Source organism: Ambystoma mexicanum, chromosome 5q, assembly GCF_040938575.1.
Source record: "Ambystoma mexicanum isolate Mex_15411 chromosome 5q, UKY_AmexF1_1, whole genome shotgun sequence".
Taxonomy (NCBI): domain Eukaryota; kingdom Metazoa; phylum Chordata; class Amphibia; order Caudata; family Ambystomatidae; genus Ambystoma; species Ambystoma mexicanum.
This window is the reverse complement of record NC_090933.1, coordinates 305,835,877-305,858,734: the sequence shown is the minus strand read 5'-3', so window position 1 is coordinate 305,858,734 and position 22,858 is coordinate 305,835,877. Positions and strand designations below refer to the sequence as shown.

At 43.3% G+C, this 22,858-nt stretch overlaps 1 protein-coding gene across 1 annotated transcript in view; it reads right to left on the bottom strand.

Moving 5' to 3' along the window:
- The window catches only part of LOC138497369 (cadherin-7-like), a 1,579,032-nt gene that overhangs the window by 985,431 nt on the left and 570,743 nt on the right, over nt 1–22,858 (bottom strand). The window lies entirely within an intron of this gene.

Sequence of the window (22,858 nt, the reverse complement as noted above, 5' to 3'; positions counted from 1 at the left end):
GATCCCTACCACAGTCGGGAGTCGGACGTCCAGCAGGGGTGGCCACCTCAACAACTGCACCCCAGCCGGAGGAGGATGTGCAGGCAGCAGGAGCCAGGGCACAGGCACAGGCACAGCAGCAGCGGCAACAAGGTGGGAGCCATGATGGCTTGGGGCCTTCGACATCGGAGGGGCAGGCATCGGCCGGAGGGCAGGAGGACCCAGGATGGGAAGTGTCTTCCGTGTGGCAGCGGTTGGGCCACGCCATAGATGCGGCGCGGCAGCGGGCAGAAGAGGCACGGCTCACTATGGTCAGGGCTGAGAACTCCATGCGGAGGGCCCTGAGGCGGGCCGAGTGCCTCGAGGCATTTCGCAGGGAGTTGGAGGACAACATGTCATCATCACTGCGAACCCTCGGGGCCATGGAAGAGGACCGCCTCCAGGACATTGAGCAGGAGTTCGATGATGCCCTGGCCTGGAACATCCAGAAGTGAGCCGTCGGACTAGCCCGCTGCCCTTCTAAATAGATCTTTAGTGTTAAGTTTCCTTTCGTTTTTTCTTTATTTTGGTTGCGCTTGGACAATGCACCACGTTTCTGTATATATTTTTTTAAAGGTAGTATTTTTGATAGGTTTCATTTCTTCAGTTTGGCTCATGGACCCTGGATTGTTGTATATAGTTCACCATTGGATTCCTCTTTCTTTTTTTTTAAATTTCACCATGGAGCAATGGTTTTCACTTTGTTTTTTCCCTTGGATTTGATTTGTTGGACTGTGACTTTGGACACCATTTCTTTTGGATTTCTTTGGATTATGCTTTCCTGCTTTTCATTCTTTCACGGACATCCAGCTATTCTTTTTTTATTCCCATTGTTGTTTGTTTGATTTTAATTCGATTCATGTTGTGTTTAATACATGTTTTTCTTCATACTTCGATGTGTGGTATTATCTCATTGGTTTCATGCAGGTCAAGATATGGGTTTTCACATTCACTTGCAACCATTGTGTGTGTGTGACGGACATGTGTTCATTTACATACTTGCCATTGGGGTTGTATCAGGTAATTGCCTTTTCTATGTGGGTGGATGCAATACTTGGTTGGGTCTTTGTGCTGGGTAGGCTGGCCATAAGGGCCATGATTGGGATCGTCATGAGCTGGGGGCAGGGGGACATGAGTGAGGGCCTGCTGGCAGGTGCCCCTGACTGCTGGGGGGTGGGGGTGCTGGGTGACGTGTGGGGGCCTGCTGGCAGGTGCCCCTGACTGCTGGGGGTGGTGGTGCTGGGAGACATGTGTGGGGGCCTGCTGGCAGGTGCCCCTGACTGCTCGGGGGTGGGGGTGCAGGGGGACATGAGTGGGACATGAGTGGGGGTCTGCTGGAAGGTGCCCCTGACTGCTGGGGGGTTGGGGTGCTGGGAGACATGTGTGGGGGCCTGCTGGCAGGTGCCCCTGACTGCTGGGGGATGGGGGTGCAGGGGGACATGAGTGGGACATGAGTGGGGGCCTGCTGGCAGGTGCCCCTGACTGCTGGGGGTGGGGGTGCTGGGGACATGTGTGTGGGCCTGCCGGCAGGTGCCCCTGACTGCTGGGGGTGGGGGTGCAGGGGGACATGAGTGGGACATGAGTGGGGGCCTGCTGGCAGGTGCCCCTGACTGCTGGGGGGTGGGGGTGCTGGGAGACATGTGTGTGGGCCTGCCGGCAGGTGCCCCTGACTGCTGGGGGTGGGGGTGCAGGGGGACATGAGTGGGACATGAGTGGGGGCCTCCTGGCAGGTGCCCCTGACTGCTGGGGGTTGGGGGTGCTGGGAGACATGTGCGGGGGCCTGCTGGCAGGTGCCCCTGACTGCTGGGGGGGTGGGGGTGCAGGGGGACATGAGTGGGACATGAGTGGGGCCTGCTGGCAGGTGCCCCTGACTGCTGGGGGTGGGGGTGCTGGGAGACATGTGTCAGGGCCTGCTGGCAGGTGCCCCTGACTGCTGGGGGGTGGGGGTGCTGGGAGACATGTGTGGGGGCCTGCTGGCAGGTGCCCCTGACTGCTGGGGGGTGGGGGTATTGGGAGACATGTGTGGGGGCCTGCTGGCAGGTGCCCCTGACTGCTGGGGTCTGGGGGTGCTTGGAGACATTGTGGGGGCCTGCTGGCAGGTGCCCCTGACTGCTGGGGGGTAGGGGTGCTGGGAGACATGTGTGGGGGCCTGCTGGCAGGTGCCCCTGACTGCTGGGGTGGAGGGGGTTCAGGGGGACATGAGTGGAACATGAGTGGGGTCCTGCTGGCAGGTGCCCCTGACTGCTGGGGGGTGGGGGTGTGCTGGGAGACATGTGTTGGTGATCATATTGCAACGTGACATGTGGCTTGGCTGGGGGGCATGCCCATGGTGGATGGACATGACCAGGGGTGCAGGGTAGTCCCCTGTGGTGTGGGCTGCCTGCAGGGGCCGTGGAGGGGGTAGAGGGGACACCTGGGAGGACCCACACTGCCAATTCACATGTAAATCTTCCCGTGCACCCCTGGAATACACGTACCCAGGCCATTCGCGTGTAAAACTTCCCGCGCACCCCTGAAATACACGTATCCAGGCCTATCGCGTGTAATACATCCCGCGCACCTCGGAAATTCACGTGCCCAGGCCAATCGCATGTGAAACTTCCCACGCACCCCTGTAATACACGTACCCAGGCCATTCGTGTGTATAACTTCCCGCGCACCCCTGAAATACACGTACCCAGTCCAATCGCGTGTGAAACTTCCCGCGCACCCCTGGAATACACATACCCAGGCCATTCGCATGTAAAACTTCCCGCGCACCCCGGAAATACACGTACCCAGGCCTATCGCATGTAATACTTCCCGCGCACCCCAGAAATACACGTACCCAGGCCAATCGAGTGTGAAACTTCCCGCGCACCCCTGAAATACACGTACCCAGGCCATTCACATGTATAACTTCCTTCTCACCCCTGAAATACACGTACCCAGGCCATTCGCGTGTAAAACTTCCCGCGCACCCCTGAAATACACGTACCCAGGCCTATCGCGTGTAATACTTCCCGCGCACCCGGAAATACACGTACCCAGGCCAATCGCGTGTGAAACTTCCCGCGCACCCCTGAAATACATGTACCCAGGCCATTCGCCTATATAACTTCCCGCGCACCCCTGAAATACACATACCCAGGCCAATCGCGTGTGGAACTTCCCGCACACCCCTGGAATACACGTACCCAGGCCATTCGCGTGTTAAACTTCCTGTGCACCCCGTAATACACGTACCCGGGCCAATCACGTGTGAGACTTCCCGCGCACCCCAGGAAAACAGTGCCCCACTTGCACAGGGCCCTTTCGCGTGTGAAACTTCCCGCGCACCACTGGAATACACGTACCCAGGCCAATCGCATGTATAAATTCACGCGAACAACAGTTATATATGTACCCCACTCGCACAGGCCCTTTCGCGTGTGGAAGTCACCGCAAAACCCGTAATACACGTTCCCCACTTAGCATTTGCTGTTTGGCAGTCCAGTAAACTGGTCCCGGGTTGGCGCAGCCCTTTGCGCTGGATTGGGGATTTTGATGGCTTTTCCTTGCGCGAGGGCGTTCTTGGGGGCGTAACTGGCGCTGCTGCAGGGTCGCTGCGCCACTCTGCACCACGGCTGCTTTTGGAGGCTATAATCCATGAATACACTCTGCGCGGAAATAGATTTTAGCACACGCGGCTGGTGCAGACTTTCGCACGGGAACACTGTGCGCCAGCCGCGTGCGCCACTTTTGTGCAAATTTCTATGAATTACACCCATAATGTCAAACCAACAAAATAAACCACACACTACTTATCACCAGCCTGGAAGGAGGAATGTAAACTGGTCCAACTGTTAGGATCTGTATTTGAAAGAGGCCATTTTCATTTTCCATTGGCCAAAGATATAAAGACCATAGCAAACTATTATTAATGTATACATGGCCATTATTATTGAATTGCAAGATATTAATGTGGATCACTGATGTTCATTAAGTTGTGCTGGGACATATTTACACAAGATTCTAGGATGTACACAAGCAACTACTGTAACATTTAGCTGGGCATTCATGCACACAAAGTTTTTGGTTGTATTTACTGGATCAGTCAACAAAGCACAACATCACCCTGGGCAGGGGTGCTAGCCAGTCAGTACAAAGTGTTATTATTGACATGCATATATGTGGGTAGCAACCTTATTTTATATAAAGAAGCTGTGTTATCACCTAGCATAGTGTGTGGACATTCCTTTGTGAGGGCTTGGGGACTCACTGTACTAAAGAACCTGCCTGCATCACCTCCTGAGAGCTTAAGTATTGGTTGTTCATCCATTCTACCATGATGGAGAACCTTGGCTGGGGTGCTCTGTGTCTTTGTATGAACCATATCAAGGGCAGAAGTGCAGATACCCCTCTCCAATCTGTACAAAGAAATAAGGAACAAATGATGATTTGGGGGTTGTGGTCTAGGATCACAAACAATCCAGTCAAATTGATTTTAAAGGAAGCGGTGCTAGAAAGTGACTAGGAAATATTAAGGAACAAGGCATAGAATCAAACACAGATCAAAAACGGCAACTACATTAAACTAGCAGAAGGCAGCAACTACAGGAGTTCAAAGTGTAAAATTCTCCAGATACCCCTGGAGATTTTTGTGGAGAGTATATTAGTGCATTAAGGTATGGTCGAAATTCTAGGCATCAACACGTTGCCCTTAGAGCATTGAGGGCCCAATTCTCATATGGGTATTAAGTACCGAAAAGGTCAGAAAAAGTGTTAATGACCATTTCGGTACTTATGACCTATTCTGAAGGTAGCAATTCTTCTGAGGTCGGTATGAATGCTCCAATTTCGCAATATATGTGACGGTTGCTAGGATGGGTTGGAAACCAACCTAGCAACTGCCACATTTGTTACCTGCCATTTAAGACAGGTATTCTTGTGGCACTCCTCCACTTTTTAATGTGCGTTAAAGTGGCGCACATATACAGTACCATTTTTTGCTGGTATTGTGGAGGAGTGCCACAGGAAGCGGGTCGCAGTGCAGGTGGGTCGGCAAAGATTAATGGTTTGGGGATTGTAAGGATATTTGGCGTGTTACAGTACAGAGTACAGCACTACTGCACAGGTAGCAAACAGCACAGAGTACAGCACTACTACACAGGTAGCAAACAGCACAGAGTACAGCACTACTGCACAGGTAGCAATTTTTTTCGCAGCACCACCACAAGGGTGCAGTGCATTGCTATATGGGTTACCAGATTAACAAGGAAAGACAGGCTATTCAGTCAAAAACGATTTTAACATATAAGATGCAAATCTATTTTTACAGTTAAAAGCACACGTGCTCATTTAAAAATGCACACTATTTTTCACCTGAAATGCCTATGGTGCGAGAGACAATTTTGAAAATTAACAGCTAACCTATTAACCATTAACCTGACTAATAAAACCTTATTTAACATAACCCACTAATGAAATGTGTTCTCCACTGCAGAATTAGGCATACTCTGAAAACCATTTAAATGTGTGTGCAGATTTTTTTTCTTCTCTTCTTTGTCTGCTGCTCCGTGTTTTTGTGCACAGTAACTGCAGGAAGAAGGAAGTCAGATTTGCAACAATTGCAAATGTATAAGCGAAGCTATTGTTGAGAGTAGGAGGATGAGAGATGATGGATTTCATTGGGACACGTCATACAGAGGGCTGAGATGAAAGTTTTAGTGGGCAGTATCGGGGAAAAAGACAGGCAGACATTTTTCTGCACTACTGGGGAGAGGACCTGGCTGTGGGACTCCTGACGGAATGCAGATCCCTGAGTCCTGCTACAGTCAAGATTGTGTTGTCGAGATTGGGGAGAGCTGAAAGAAGGACCTTTCCACTGGCTGAGGCATTCCTATCTGCAAAAGCTGAGAATTCCAGGCAATGACCCCGGTTTGAGAAGGCAAGCGTTCCTTTTTGCTGGAGTCAATCCAAGGGAGCCACATTCACAAAGAGAACAGCCAAAGAGAACAACTAAAAAGATAAGGTAATGAGAAGTGTGGGAGCTGAGTGTGTACGGTAATATGCAGTCAGTGTAGGATTCCTGTGCATGCCTTAATCAAATGCTAATGTTGCAATTTGAGTTCTGTTCTCCGCCACTCTCTTTGCAGTGTGTCATAGACAATGCTTTTACTGTACCATTTTATTTATTTCTGTAAAGAGTGAGATTGTGTTTAAATGCAACTTTTATAATACAGAAAAATATTTGAAAACAGACGGGTGGTGTATTTAATATTTACCATTACAATGCCGATGAAGTGGGGAGATTTTTAAACAGTGCAATGGTCATTTTAAGACAGATGTGTGCATGTCAGATTCAGTATGAACAGTTGTGAGTGATTGTAGCATAGCTCGTTGGAGGTACATGAGCCAACGGGAAGAGAGACTCTCAGAACATAGCTCCCTACCGTATATAAGGTAGTGGAAATTACCACAAGATTACCATATATAGCTCTCTGTCGTAAATAAGTCAGTGAGATCGCCCATGGTGGCACACTATCACTGAAAAATGTGGTTTTCCTAAAATGTAGGTCTGAGGTCTCTCTAGTGATTACACGAAAAATCTAAGCAAAGATAAGGGATTTTGGACATTGGGGCCACAAATAAAACAAGGGAATTATGCTCACCAAAATACCACCAACCGCGCCTACCACCCACGCATACCAAATATGCATGCCTGGGTGCTGAAATAATGCATGTTCGCTGTATTATTGTTGTACATGGCCCAATCTGAATACAAGGAGTGATTGTTGCTAAGTTATATTTCGGCGGTAAGAAAATACCGTCAGGCCCCAAATCTCCACAAAATACCCTACATATTTATGGTGCGTTGCAGGCCGGGAAAGTGATCATAGAGTACCTACTGGGCGTGGCAAGTGTGTCTCACACTGCCATTTGCACATAAAAGGGAACCCATTTTATAATAACAGTGTGCCACTAAAAACGAATTTCAGAATGTCACAAAGGGAAACCACATTCTCAGATCTAGTGCAATATTTAGAGGCAAAGTTATTTGCACATGGGAATTGGTCTTCGAATAGCACGTTAGAATGGAGTTACCGCATTCAGGGTGAGGTGCAGAAAGAAAAACTAGACAGTATTTTTGCAGAAGGCAGCATAATTCAGGTCTGCCTTACAAGATTATTGAATGCAGCCGATAAAAGTGCAGAGAAAGACTGTTTAATACGGCTATGCGGCAAAATATGGTTTATTTTAAACAAATCCCTGCGAATGCAAGAGAATGATACTCAGCTAATTAACAGGTTAAAGACTGAATTAGAGGGGGCAAGTAAAAATCAGGAAATGTTGAGAGCAGAATTGGATGTATGCCAAAAAGACATGCAATTAAAATGCAGAGACTTTGATACTCAGTTATCCAAAAGCAAGAAACAATTTGAGGATAGTGAGCAAGAATTGGCACACTTAAAAGCCTTAGTGGATCACATTAGGCAGGATAAAGATGAGGTTGTTTCAGAAATGCAGATTTTACAAAAAGAACATTGTGAAAAAGAAGGTGATCTCCAGAGTGCAGAACAAGAAATGATTAAAATGATCCAAGAAAGAGACAAGAGAAATATAGAGTTCAATGAATGCCAAATGCAAATGTGCGAAATGCAGGAGGTGATTAATAAAATGAGTGATGAAAATAATTATTTGCATGATGAAGCCAACAGACTCCTTAAAAAGTGTAAGGACTTAGAACAGCAAATGTGCATTCCCAGGTCCCAGGAGAGGCGGCAGGGTACCACATTCAATGGAGTGGAGGTGAATTCTAGCTCTGCCCAAAGAGCTAGTGCCCCAGTGACTGGGCCGGTGACTGAACTTGGTTGCAGCGCCCTTGGGGGATTTGATACTCCCATTGGGGGCAGTCACCAATCTCATACACCCAAAAACAGGATTGACTCACAAAATAGTGCAATTCCATGTATTGCAACAAGTAGCCCCATAAAAATAATGAAATCCATTAAAGCCCTGATCAAACCATTTAAAAAGGGAGGTGAATGCTGCATTGAGGATCACTTAGAAGCGGTGCATGACATTTTTAAAGCACTCCAGATACCTAGGGAACAGTACAGACAATATTTTCATTTAACTTTAGATGCCCCGACGGCCAGCATCATAAGGGGATTAAATGAACAGCAGAATATGACATGGCTGGAGTTTGAAAAAGAAATTAGGAGTCATTTTTCTCCTTTTCAGTCATTGCAGGAGGCAAAGAAAGTCGCGTACACAATTACTGCTGGACCTAATACATCCCCTCGCCAATTTTTACAAGACTTAAAAAGAGCATTCTCTCGCTTTGATGTATCTTTTGACTCAAATTCCAATGAGTTTAAAACCGCATACTTCTATGGGCTACAGAAAGACATCATATCCCAATTGGTCCGTGAATTTGACCGTGACAAGTCCCTTGAATGGATTGTACATCAAAGCACAAAGCTATATGAGGTACTCTATTGTCAGGGTAGAGAAAGTGATAAAATGAAAGATACTAGGCCTAAATTTAAAGAACCCTCAGCCACAGTAATGGAAATCAGGTCAGCCAAAATGTCCCTTGAGTCTGCTCAAAGTCAAGGTAAAAATAATGTGACACCTGAACAAAGAGGTAATCAACAAAGATCGCCATTTCCTGTACCAATGTTCCAATCACATGATCCTAGTAATAGAGAGAGCTACATCAGCCCTAGGTATCAAGGGGACAGACCCCGGGTAGAATATCGGCCTGATATGGCAGGTATGAACAATAACCAGAGACAAAATCAAGATCAAAGAAATGATGGTCCCTACCAGTCATTAGGGACACAGAGCAGATTTGATCCCAGCACCATGATATATGGTAATCAGGATAGGCCCCGATATGTGGATCGATTTACTGATAATGGAAATCAACATAGGGGCCAGTACCCACAATCTGAGAGACAGGACATGAGGCAAAACGTGAACTACAGTCCACGCCAGTACAATGATTCCCCACCAGGGGACTATAATCAAAGGATGGGTGCAACCCGCTCCCCTCCACAAATGAATCAAGAGTTCAGAAACCATCCCAACCGACATCAATCACCTGAGAGGTATCAGAATAGATCCAATCAGGGGGAAAACAACCAATATCGACCCAGGCCACAGAAAGAGGATCCTAGAGAGATGGAAAGGTTCCAGTGCCTTGAGGCCCAAGTGAAAATGTTAGCTGAGCAAATAGGAAAGCTCTATACAGCGCAAAAACAACCTTCCAAAGAGGGGGCTGATGGCCATAGCAATGACCGGGGGGCTTCTGAAAAGTGACTAAGTACTCATGATAACTGCAGTGCCAAAATGACAGATTGCTCTGATATAATTTTGCATAACGACTCTGAGATGCCTAATGGATTAAAAATGAAAGTACCAGTAAATGAAATTGTGACAGAAAGTGCAAATACTTCTAAAAAAGAGGTACGGTTTAACTTAGAGCTAAATAAAACAGTAAAGATTTGCACAAATGAAAAAGAAACATTAGGAATTCCAAAAGAACAAAGGGACAGATTTAAGAAAAATGACTCATGCATGGGGAATACCAGTAAACAGGGAGTAAGTGGGGATGCCATAGCTCCTTCCCTGGGCAAGCAAAACAATGACCAAACACAGACAGAAAAAGGAAATACTCACAAGGAGGGTACAAGTCAATCACCTGAAGAATTCTTTGAGCCACATATTTTTGAAGAGGTTGAAAGGGCTGGTATTACACTAAATGATCACAAATGCACAGAATTAAAAAATGACAAATTGCTGAATGATGTTGTTACACATGTTCAGTTGGAAGGTTGTAATGTGGTCTCTGATGTTACCCAGATGGATGGGCGAACAGTGGCCACACTCCAAAAAACCTCTGAACATGGAGAAATGAATAAAATATATCGCACAGAAATGGGTAAAAAGGAGGGAAAAATGTCTGTTCATTTACCAATGTGCTTAGCCAAAAGTCAAAAAGACCTGAGAAAGGTGAGCCCTGAAATCAGTAAGAATTCACATTTCTTATGTGTATTAGAGGAAGTTGAGGACAGATATTATGCACCCATCACTGTAGAAGAAAAATGCCACACCTTCGCTATGATTGACACTGGCGCACAGGCCACAATTATGTCCAAGGAGCTGTTAAAGAGTATCAATGAAGGGAGGCCTCCACAGAGTCAGATCACAGTGAAGGCAAATCAAGGCCCAGTGCATAACTTTAATGGGGAGGAGGTGCCCATCATAGGTGTAACTGAGGTTGACATAAAAATAGGAAAGCACAGAATGAAACAAGAGGTATTGATCACATCTATTTGTGAAATTCCATTTCTGATGGGGACAGATTGCCTGAAAAGATTGTCTCCTCTCATAGATGGGGTGAATGGAGTGCTGTGGTCCTTAACCAAAAAACCATTGAGGCCTAAGAAACTAAAATCACAAAACAGCAATATAAATGAATGTCACACCGTTGCCAAAACAAATGATGCTGTGGAGGTATATCTCCAGAATAGCTGCATACCTAGTGTCACTGTTATATTAATGTGTCAAGACAAAATGCAGAGCGACAATGAAAAACTACCTGTACAAATATACTTGGACCCAAGGAAAGATTGGCAGACTGCCATAGATGAGCACACATTACGTTTCTATTTAAAAGAGAAAACATGCAAACAGAATATTGCTCCTAAAACAGATTCAGAAAAACACATTACCACTCTGGCAGAAATACACATGGAAGAGGAGCAACCATGGGTTCATGTTGGTATAAATGATTATCTTAAAACAATAAAAGCCACTTTAGCACTTGAACATGAAAGGAGTTTCATTAATGAGAAATCGTTGCAAAAAATTATGGAGAGGGAAGAAATCCCGAAATTTAGGATTAAAAACCAATATGTTTCTGGGTTGGACAGTCCAGACTTTGAAAACCGAATTGCAGGCAGATGCATGCTTAAAATTAGCATTGGTCAGAAAACAATTTACCATAATGTATGGATAGTGAGTGGAGCACAAAATGAATTTTACATGGGCAATGACATCATGCACAGAATGTGTATGGTGTTAGATTTCCTTAATCAAAAAATATGGTCACGCCTAGGTGGTCCGGCACCTGAATTTGAAGACAAAAGAAGGGCTTATCATTGTGCACAACTGGTTCCTTATGCAGTCGAATTACAAATAAGGAAAGATACTATTATTCCTGCATTTACAAAACAGTTTGCAATAACACTGAAATGCAAAAATGGGCAGCAGATGAAAGGCTCTGATGCATTTGTATGCCTGAATGAATCCATAAAACAGCAAGGTCTGGATTATGAATACATTCCATTGGTAGACATTGGTGAGGGATCTGTAAAAATCATGGTAAATAATAAAGGTTGTCAGGATATTCATTTAGAGGAAAACTCCCCATTGGGAATGGCCATACAAAAATCACATTATACGGCAGATTTAAATAACATGGTGATTGGGAATATTCCTGAAAAATAGGTAGATGCCAAGGGCGAGTTGCCAGAATACCTGGACTCTCAGCCCAAAGGAATATTTAAAATTCATTCTGTGTATCCTTATGATTCAAATGAGACAGTGTGCTGCCATCAAGAGGATTGCATAATATTTAATTTAAATGAAAATGAAACAGGAAATCAGCCCATTGAAGTGGAAGCTGATATGCCAAAATATTTAAAAGTGGCAGCTCTACAAAAAGACACAGCCACACAGTTAGAGGAAAGCGCTGAGATTCCTTTACCAGAAGAGTTTCCAGAATTTTCCAGAATGGTAGAAGAGCAGATCTCCTTAGCGGATGCATGTGACAGCGATGAGGATCGAAACAATCTGAGGGAAATATTTATGGAGTTTAAGGATGTATTTGCAAAAGATGCTTATGATTGTGGTTTAACTGATTTACATGTGGCCACACTACCAGAAGGTTGTAGCAGAAATCCAGTGTTTGTACGCCAGTATAGACTACCGCTGGCATGTTTAGAATCATTGGCAGAGATTATTAAAAATTTGGAATCACGGGGAATAATCAGGCCCATTCATAGCACATCCAATACGCCTATTTTAGGTGTGTTAAAGCCAAATGGTCAATGGCGGCTGTGTGCAGACTTAAGAGAGTTAAATAAAAGAGTACCAGTATCTAGATGGCCACTACCATTCATTGATCAGGGCCTAGCTCAGATACATGGTTCAAATGTATTTACCACGTTAGATCTCACATCTGGATATTGGTGTGTGCCATTGGCAGAGGAGATACAACACTTATTTTCCTTTACATTTGATAGGACTCAATATGCCTGGCTTAGAGCTCTGTTCGGGTACATCAATAGTGGGAGTGAATTTGGCATATTTTTGAGAAAGGCCATGCCGGATGCAGCGGAAAGAGGAACAATAGTTTATGTGGATGATGTCCTGATAAAAAATGAAAGCCTGAAAAGCCATTTTGATGAAATAAGACATGTGCTTGGCCAATTGCAGAAAGCAGGCGCCAAAGTATCTTTGCAAAAAGCACAATGGTGCAAGAAAAAAGTGAACTTTCTAGGGCATGAAGTGACTGAACGTGGGCTAAATCCACAACGGAAGAAAATAGAGGCCATACAAAGATTAAAAGATCCTAAAGATGTGAAAGGAGTAAAAAGTTTATTAGGGATGACAGGCTATAACAGAAAGTTCATTGAGAATTATGCAGAAATCACTCAACCATTGACTAAACTGCTTAAACTAAATACTCCCTGGAGATGGGAAAGAGAGCAGTCTGATGCAGTGGCTAGATTGAAGGAATGTCTTGTAAAGGCACCATGTTTAGCATACCCCATAAAGGACAGGGATTTCTTTATAGAAATAGGTTTTTCTGAACATTGTATGTCAGCAGTGTTATCACAAAAACACGATTTGAATCACAAAACCATTGCATATGCAAGTAAGGCATTTTCCCAAGTTGAAATGAAATTTAATGAATGTGAAAATGCCCTATTAACCACTGTGTGGGCGCTACAACATTTCCGCCCCATTGTTCAGGGAGAAAAGGTGATTATTGAAACAAATCATCAACCTTTGCAATTTTTAGAGAGTAAAAGAATTAGATCAGGCAATCTAGCGCAATCCAGAATCACTTCATGGACGCTGGCATTACAAGGTTTTCCCGTAGAAGTGAGATATGGACAAAATAAAAAGAGCCCAATTGCTCAAGGGTTAGCTGACTTACATGATTGTGCAGCTGAACAAATACCAAATGAAATGGAAGTGGAAACTAGTTTGCAGGAATTTGAACAATCATCACACAAAGCTTTTGATAAAAAAACATGCAAGGATTTACCAACTGTATATGTGGATGGTTGTGCTTTTCACATTGAAAATGACAGTAATAAACAGTTAGTGGCAGGAATAGGAAATGTCTGGTTGAAATGTGAAGGCGTTCCCAGTATAGGGATGAGGATTGGAGATAGGAGCAGTCAGGTGGCGGAATTGGCAGCCATTTATAAAGCAATTGCTACTGCAGTTGATAAAAAGTTCAGTGAAATTGTCCTGGTGACTGATTCTGACTATGCACGGAATAGCTTTGTGGAGTATTTGCCTGGTTGGAAAGCAAGAGGCATGGTTACATACAACAAAAAGCCACTTAAACATGGAAAAATGATACAAGCCATAGACAAATTGGTGTCAGAAAATAATTTAACAATATACTGGAGAAAAATTCGTGGGCATTTAAAAACACCAGGAGAGGATAAGGAGGGAAATGATAAGGCAGACCATCTGGCTAAGATTGGGGCTGTGATGGGAGAATTGCTACATATTGATTATTTAATGGGTGAAATACAAATTGATGCAGTGACACGTTCTAAAGCACCAAAGGAGATAGATCAACCGGTGGTGCAGTGGAGTCATGACACGCCAGACCAAGATTTGATTGAGGCACAAAAGAATGATCAAATTTTGGGAATCTATTATAATCATTTGATAGATCCTGAACAAAATCCTTTAACAGAAAAAGATTGTATGGGAAAAGAAGAGTTGAGGGTGTTATTAAAGAACAAAACACGAATTAGATTACAGGATGGGCTCATGATTAGAGAGTCCATAACAGGGCAAATACAGTGGGTAGTACCCCTTTCATTCAGAGGACTAATGCTACACCATGCACATGATGCCATAACTGCAGGCCATAGAGGTTCACAAAAAACATTAGAAATACTAAAAGATTATGCTTACTGGCCACATATGTCCCAAGATGTGGAATTATATACTAGAGGATGTCTAGTATGCGCCCAATTTAAACCTGCTTCACCAATGCATAGAGCACCATTGATGAAAAGAGGCCTAACTCTTCCATGGTCAGATTTGCAAATAGACTATGTAGGTCCTTTAAAAAGGTCGAGCAGGGGACACCGTTATATTTTGAGTGTGGTATGTTTGATGTCAAAGTGGATTGAGTGCATTCCTGCACCAGATTGTAGTGCGCAAACAGCAGCCACATTGCTGGTGAACCATGTGTTCTCAAGGTTTGGATTGCCACAAAGAATTGAGTCAGACAGAGGAAGTCATTTCACAAGTACTCTAATGAGTAAGGTATGGCACATACTAGGTGTGAAAAGGAAACTACATATCGCATATCGGGCGGCGTCTTCAGGTACAGTTGAAAGAAGCAATAGGTCTGTTGTGGATATTTTAAAGAAATTTGTGGCAGAAGCAGGTTCCAGCTGGGATTTGCGTTTACCATTGGTTTTGATGGCAATCAGGTCGACTCCTGCCAAAGCAACAGGTGTTAGCCCCCATGAGGTCTTAACAGGTAGGAAAATGGTGTTACCACAACACCTACTATACAGAACACATGAGCAAACCCTTGTGAGTGCATCCACAGTTCATGAATATATTGATGAACTGAGGAGGCATTTGCAACATGCATTTGCTTTTGTGCAGAGAAATCTGGAAAGAGCTGCTGACAGTGCAAAGTCATATTATGATAAAAAGACATCAGCAAAGGAATACAGTGTAGGGGATCAGGTGTACAAGTTTCATTTTGGAAAAAGTAAACAGAAAAATTCTAAATTTCTAGCAGCCTGGCAGGGGCCATTTCGGATTATAGATAAGGTCTCTCCTGTAGTGTATAAAATTTTGAAAAATTAAGGTGAAACAGCAATAGAGCAGTTTGTCCATGTAAATCAAATCAAACCATGCCATCCCAGACATGAGATCAGGCGGCTTGAGCATGTAGAAACAGATAAAATCCCTTGAACACAAAAAGAGAAAATAAATGGGTACAATCAGGAGGCAGTGACAAAGAAGTTAAAAAGTTGATTGTTATGATGGCACATAAACACTGTAGTATATGTAAAATATGATATAAAATAAATATAAATAAATAAATAAATAAATAAATAAATAAATAAATGCACATATAATGGAAGCTCATGGTTGGTGTGCAGAGAGAAAGTGTGTTAAGTATTGAATATCTGCTTGTTTTCTTTTAACTTGTGTTTAATTTCAGAAAAAAAAAAATGAAATATTTTTACCAAGCATGTTTTATTTTGGCAAAAGGATGAAGTTAGTATTATGCTATGTACTTAATTTGTTTATTTTCTATTTTGATTTAGACAATTAACATTATTTGATCGGAGGTTCCGAGATCAGAGCCCATGGGAGAGACGATGGAGTCCTGGAGTCCCCTGGATGAAGACCAAAAGATGCCTGCCTCCAGGTGGAGGTGAAGACAAAATAACCAGAATGCCAAAAGAGATGACTACTGTGGATTCAAGATTGCCAAGATGAAAGAGTACTCGAATGAACCGAATAACATCGCTGGTCGGGAGATACCAAAAGAGACAAAACAAAAGTTCCGGCATATGAAGTTCCACGTATTTATTATTTTAATTATTTATTTTAATTTGTTATATTAATTATTTGTTTTAGTTAGTTGTTTTATTTCGTTGTTTTTAATTGACTTGGAAAATTTAAACTTAAAGTAATGCCACTTCCACTGAGAAGGCAAATGTGGAACATTTTATGAACTGATGGACTCAGATGAAATGTTGATTGCAAATTTTCATTGATGCACATGAATATTCATTTTGTTGGATTGCTATATTGTTAAAAAAATAAAAAAGAACAAGTTGTTTTTAGGAATTGGCTTGGATTATAGCCAAGTTCTAAAAACAAAAGGAGGGTATATGTAAGGATATTTGGCGTGTTACAGTACAGAGTACAGCACTACTGCACAGGTAGCAAACAGCACAGAGTACAGCACTACTACACAGGTAGCAAACATCACAGAGTACAGCACTACTGCACAGGTAGCATTTTTTTTCGCAGCACCACCACAAGGGTGCAGTGCATTGCTATATGGGTTACCAGATTAACAAGGAAAGACAGGCTATTCAGTCAAAAACGATTTTAACATATAAGATGCAAATCTATTTTTACAGTTAAAAGCACACGTGCTCATTTAAAAATGCACACTATTTTTCACCTGAAATGCCTATGGTGCGAGAGACACATTTGAAAATTAACAGCTAACCTATTAACCATTAACCTGACTAATAAAACCTTATTTAACATAACCCACTAATGAAATGTGTTCTCCACTGCAGAATTAGGCATACTCTGAAAACCATTTAAATGTGTGTGCAGATTTTTTTTCTTCTCTTCTTTGTCTGCTGCTCCGTGTTTTTGTGCACAGTAACTGCAGGAAGAAGGAAGTCAGATTTGCAACAATTGCAAATGTATAAGCGAAGCTATTGTTGAGAGTAGGAGGATGAGAGATGATGGATTTCATTGGGACACGTCATACAGAGGGCTGAGATGAAAGTTTTAGTGGGCAGTATCGGGGAAAAAGACAGGCAGACATTTTTCTGCACTACTGGGGAGAGGACCTGGCTGTGGGACTCCAGACGGAATGCAGATCCCTGAGTCCTGCTACAGTCAAGATTGTGCAGTCGAGATTGGGGAGAGCTGAAAGAAGGACCTTTCCACTGGCTGAGGCATTCCTATCTGCAAAAGCTGAGAATTCCAGGCAATGACCCCGGTTTGAGAAGGCAAGCGTTCCTTTTTGCTGGAGTCAATCCAAGGGAGCCACATTCACAAAGAGAACAGCCAAAGAGAACAACTAAAAAGATAAGGTAATGAGAAGTGTGGGAGCTGAGTGTGTACGGTAATATGCAGTCAGTGTAGGATTCCTGTGCATGCCTTAATCAAATGCTAATGTTGCAATTTGAGTTCTGTTCTCCGCCACTCTCTTTGCAGTGTGTCATAGACAATGCTTTTACTGTACCATTTTATTTATTTCTGTAAAGAGTGAGATCGTGTTTAAATGCAACTTTTATAATACAGAAAAATATTTGAAAACAGACGGGTGGTGTATTTAATATTTACCATTACAATGCCGATGAAGTGGGGAGATTTTTAAACAGTGCAATGGTCATTTTAAGACAGATGTGTGCATGTCAGATTCAGTATGAACAGTTGTGAGTGATTGTAGCATAGCTCGTTGGAGGTAAATGAGCCAACGGGAAGAGAGACTCTCAGAACATAGCTCCCTACCGTATATAAGGTAGTGGAAATTACCACAAGATTACCATATATAGCTCTCTGTCGTAAATAAGTCAGTGAGATCGCCCATGGTGGCACACTATCACTGAAAAATGTGGTTTTCCTAAAATGTAGGTCTGAGGTCTCTCTAGTGATTACACGAAAAATCTAAGCAAAGATAAGGGATTTTGGACATTGGGGCCACAAATAAAACAAGGGAATTATGCTCACCAAAATACCACCAACCGCGCCTACCACCCACGCATACCAAATATGCATGCCTGGGTGCTGAAATAATGCATGTTCGCTGTATTATTGTTGTACATGGCCCAATCTGAATACAAGGAGTGATTGTTGCTAAGTTATATTTCGGCGGTAAGAAAATACCGTCAGGCCCCAAATCTCCACAAAATACCCTACAGGGTGAAAGTGGTGGGTGGGTAATTTGTAATGTAAAAATCGGGTAATTGTGAATATTGGCATACCGCTGGAACATTGTTTTAAAGCATGTGAATAACGAATATTTCGTTTTTTAAGGTGTTCTCCCTGCAGCACTTTGGTAAAATAATGAGTATGTCGTTATTTAAGGAAAATGCTGCCTGTTGTTACTTCACCTAAAATACCACCCCTGCGGAGTGCACACAGCCCTGGCACATACCAGCTGACAATCAATGATGATGACAAAAGGGACAGTCAACTGTCACAACCATACCAGCCTGAGATTGCTCACCTGGAAGTGTTACATTGTGTGCATCCCTAGCTACTTAAAGACACCCAATGCTGTGTTACAAAAAGCCACACATTCATGCAGCATAAACGACTACCCCCTTGCAAAATACCACGTCAAAATAGTGGCATGTCACCCAACCCCTCCCCATCTCAGCTACCCAACACACCATGGCATGGCATGCAATGTGAAAGCAACCAAATTAATGCATAACACATGACACAAGCGTCACAAAATGCACTTCCCAAACAGGCCACAGACAATATGCTCCCAGTAATCAATCAAAACCAGCACACATGAACAAATACTTACCAGCAATACAAAACAGCAGCACAGGATGAAACAGTGGCAATATATGACAGTATAAAATTAAAGTAGTTCAAGTCTCACAACCTGACTGAGGCAGCACATCGACCCCTTCCAACTGCAGAGTGTTGCTGTCAGGCAAATGTGTCAGTGTACTGCATACAACATGAACTGCATCTGCAAAGGAGACAGGCTTGTGAAGACATGTAGAAGCTACATGTATAAGGAGAAAGACATGGATGCACAAGCATATATCAATACACCATGCAGTGTTGTACTGAACAACAATCACGACTAGGGATGTACACACAGTTTTGACTACAGACTGCCCACACAACTCTTGAGAGCCCAATGTCACTGTGTAAGTTACTGTCACTTGGTCACACCCTTTGCAAGCCCATGGAAAGGGGAAGCAGGAGAGGTGTGTGTGTCAGGAAGCCAAGCATCTAACCCAAAGACAGGACAAGCCTGCATGTGCCCAGCTGGAATACACAGTGGATGCGCATGGGAGCCACACAAAGCAAAACACTGTAAAAAAATATATATATAAAAAAAAAATCAACTGACACGAAGTAAGAAGACTGAAGGGTCCTGCACTGCCCAGGGAAGAAACCAGCAGCAGAGCAAAACAACGAATAAAAGGTGCGCTCATTAAAACCCAAACATGGTCCGGTCCTCCTGGCAATCCGGGTCACTGCAGCTGTGCACAGAAAATTCAACCAGGGGAGGGAGGCCTTGTTTGGTGTTTGGCGAATTGGTTGGTCCCACCAGCTCAAGGTAAGATGATTCCTTGTAGATCTTCTCTGTCGTCGAAGTTTGGAGATTCGGACCCGCAGCAGGGCTTCACTGGGAGGTTCGGTCGTGGTAGTGGTCCTCTTCTTTCAGCTTCTCTTCGGTTCTCTCGATTCAGTGGCGACTCTTCCTTCCTAGTCCCAGAGACCTACTTTTTATGCAGTTTTCCCCCATTCACACAGCCTGGCTGTCAATCACAAAACAGGGTGGCTGTCTTGGGAGGACAGTCACCTTAGCCAATCAAATCAGAGTGCAGCTTGGGTTTCCAAGGGAACCCTGTGCAGGGGGCCTAAAACCCCTCCCTCACATAATGTCCCCCCAGACTCTCAGCCACCTAAGGAGGGCTTCTGTGCAGAAGCCTGCAAAAGGATGGCGAACAAAGGAAGCAAACCTGGTTTGGCGCGCAGAGTGAAACACGAGAAAGACCCTTCCAAAAAGAAATGTTGAATAAAGCCAGCCAGAACCAAATAAAAGTAAATGGGGTCCAGTGGATTTAAGTTTGGGGTTACCAAGATAGCCTAAAACAGTACAAAGGCTATTTACATAGACCGCAGTAGGAAAAATATGGTAGATACCACTGCCACCAGCCAAGTCTTAGAGAAAAGGGAACGAAATAAGGTTCCATGAGAGACAGACAAAAAGGGATAACAATTAACACTTTCCAGTACTCTATGTGAGATAGGCTGTACCAGGTCTGTGAATTTAAAAAGACTAATAAAGTCAATGGCAATTTTCCATGTTCTGGGAGACAGTAGTCAGTCCTAGCATCTGGAGTTTAGAGTGGGAAGTCTGAAAAAGACAACCCTGTGTCATGAACTAAAGGTGCTGTGTGACACACAGTAAAAATATGATGCCTATGGAGTAGGTGAGGCTCCACAGTCTATGAACACAAAAATGTAAAACACACAGCAAAACACATGTAAGAGTGGGGAAAAAGGGTCACACTCTTACCAGGGGAAAAAAATCAATCCTAGAAATCCAGCAACGCTGCTGAGGGACTCAGTAGGTAAGGGAAATTAGCCATTCTGGAGAATTCGCCCTAACAGACCCTCCACACTCTTTAAGAACCATTGTTAGGCTCAGCCACTTTTTTGTGAGTTATATTATACTTAGCACAGCCCTTGGCTGATGTGGTTTTCTTCTGAAAATACACCTTTTGGATTTGCAAAAAATTGAATAGGCAATTTACCACTGTTTTCCTTTGATCAGACAATAACCAACTCCACTCCTTGCATTTGTGGAGCTATGCCCAAAGGGGATACTTTGAGTCATACAGAGGCACAGATTCAGGAAGCCATCAGTGGTTCAACAATTTTTGATGACATACCTCAAGCAGAATATTCAGATTATCGAATAACACCAGAAACACTACTAAGAGCAAAGAATAAGGTGTTCTGCACAGCATTACATGGAGATTTACTTAAAGAATATTTGAAGTCCAGCACAAACACGCTTGGGTTACAAATACATGTCCTTCCGTCAGTCTTCCTTGAAGACGAAGAATACAAAATTTGCTTCAGCCAGATCTCGACTAAGTGCAGCCGCGATCTGATGTTGCTAACGATTAATACATCAGAACATTTGGCAATCAAACAAAAACAAGAACTAGAGTCTCAGGAAGCAAACATTTTGACCAGTGGCAATCTGTCAGAAGCAAAAATTCAATTAAATGCCATTGATCTAGAATGGGATGAGTTTAAAAAATTCAATCTATTGAAGAAGTCGAACAAACTTAAAACAGATATTGCTGCTTTCTCAAAAGAGAAAATATATCCATATTTGGCAAAAGATTATGAGGCACCAAATTGGAACTATAGGTTCCAAAATAGGCCCCATAACAACAAACGGTGGCTAAGATTTTCTGACACGATTTCTGTGGGTAGTGACCCAAGCAGCCTTACACGCGGGCAAAACAGTAACAACAGAGGTCAGAGTTTTTTAGGACGGAGCGGACCAAGAGGCAGACATCCACCAAACAGAGGCAATGGCCCTCCAGTGGCACAACAAACATTTCACAGGAGACAACAGGGTTACCCCCGATAACACATAGTGAAACAGCAGTGTTTAATCTGTCCAAACATCCTATCACCTCGGTAGAAGAATGTGTCTTAAAGAAGGGGCTGAGCTTTGTGCCATTAGCAGATATCCCCATTGACAATCTCGAAATTGAATTAAGGAGGTTTTTTAGGACTATTAGGCTCAGGGCTTTCTTTAGTCTTGCTTTAGACCCAAATTCTCTTTTGCACCAGGAATTAATGAAGTGCCTCCAGAGATTTTCACCTTTTAAAGAGTGATTCTTAAAGATCTTTCCGAAATTATGAATCGATCTAGGACATCACAACACAGACAAAACTTGTCGCTAGAAGAAAATCAGACTTTAAAAACATTAGATGGCAATACAAAATATAGTTATCACATCTGCCAGAAAAAGCAGAGGAATAGTGGTGATGGATAGACTAGGATATGAAAAGATGGTATACGCTCTAATTAACTACACAAATCACTATGAATAAATATGTATAGATCCTGCAGACAACCTCATGAGAATTTTACAAGAATTATGCACTCAGGTTATAGAGGCTGACTTTTTAACATCAGAAGAGGCATTCTTCTTGGCCCCTAGAGAGTGCTGCATACCTACAATATATGCACTTCCCAAAGTGCACAGAAATAGTGTGAATCCTCCAGGTAGACCCATGATTTATTTGTGTGGCTCTATTTTAGAGCCAGTTGGGAACTATTTAGAAAAAGTCAACCATGACTTAGCAGAAGATTCTCCTTCCTTCCTAAAGGATCCCATGGCCACTATTAATCATTGTGAGGGACTTACTATAGAGGGTGATTGTAACTTGTTGGTTACATTAGATATAACCACCCTCTACCCAAATATTCCCCAGAATGAGGCAGTGACCTGCATTAAGCGAAATGGAACAGTCATCGAACCCCGCACGGCATACCAACACAGTTTATACTGAGCCTTCTAGAGATTGCCCTCTGCAATAATTTCTTTCCATTTTTGGAAGATATTTATATCCAAAAACATGCTACTGCCATGGGGGCTGCTTTCGCCCTGAGTCTTGCAAACACATATATGGCAGAATTCGAAGACCAGTTCATTTACAATAACAACCCATTCAGCAATTATGTTTCCCATTGGAAACGGTACATCGATGAATTTTTTTATTTATTTGGAAAAGCTCCGAAGAACATCTGGTTGTCGTTCTATCTTGGCTGAATGAGTGTAAACATAATCTTACCTTTACAGGTGAATGGGATAACACACATTTACCTTTCTCAGACTAGATCATTTCGCATCAACGAGTACACATATATACATCATTATACAGAAAGGAGACCAATCGTAATAGGTTACTAAAATATACCAGTAAACCCCCTCACTCCCAAAAGGACAATCGGCCTTATGGGCAGTTTCTCCGGCTCCAACGTAATTGTACCAACTTGGCTGATTTTGAATGACACGCTGATATTTTGGGGAATAGA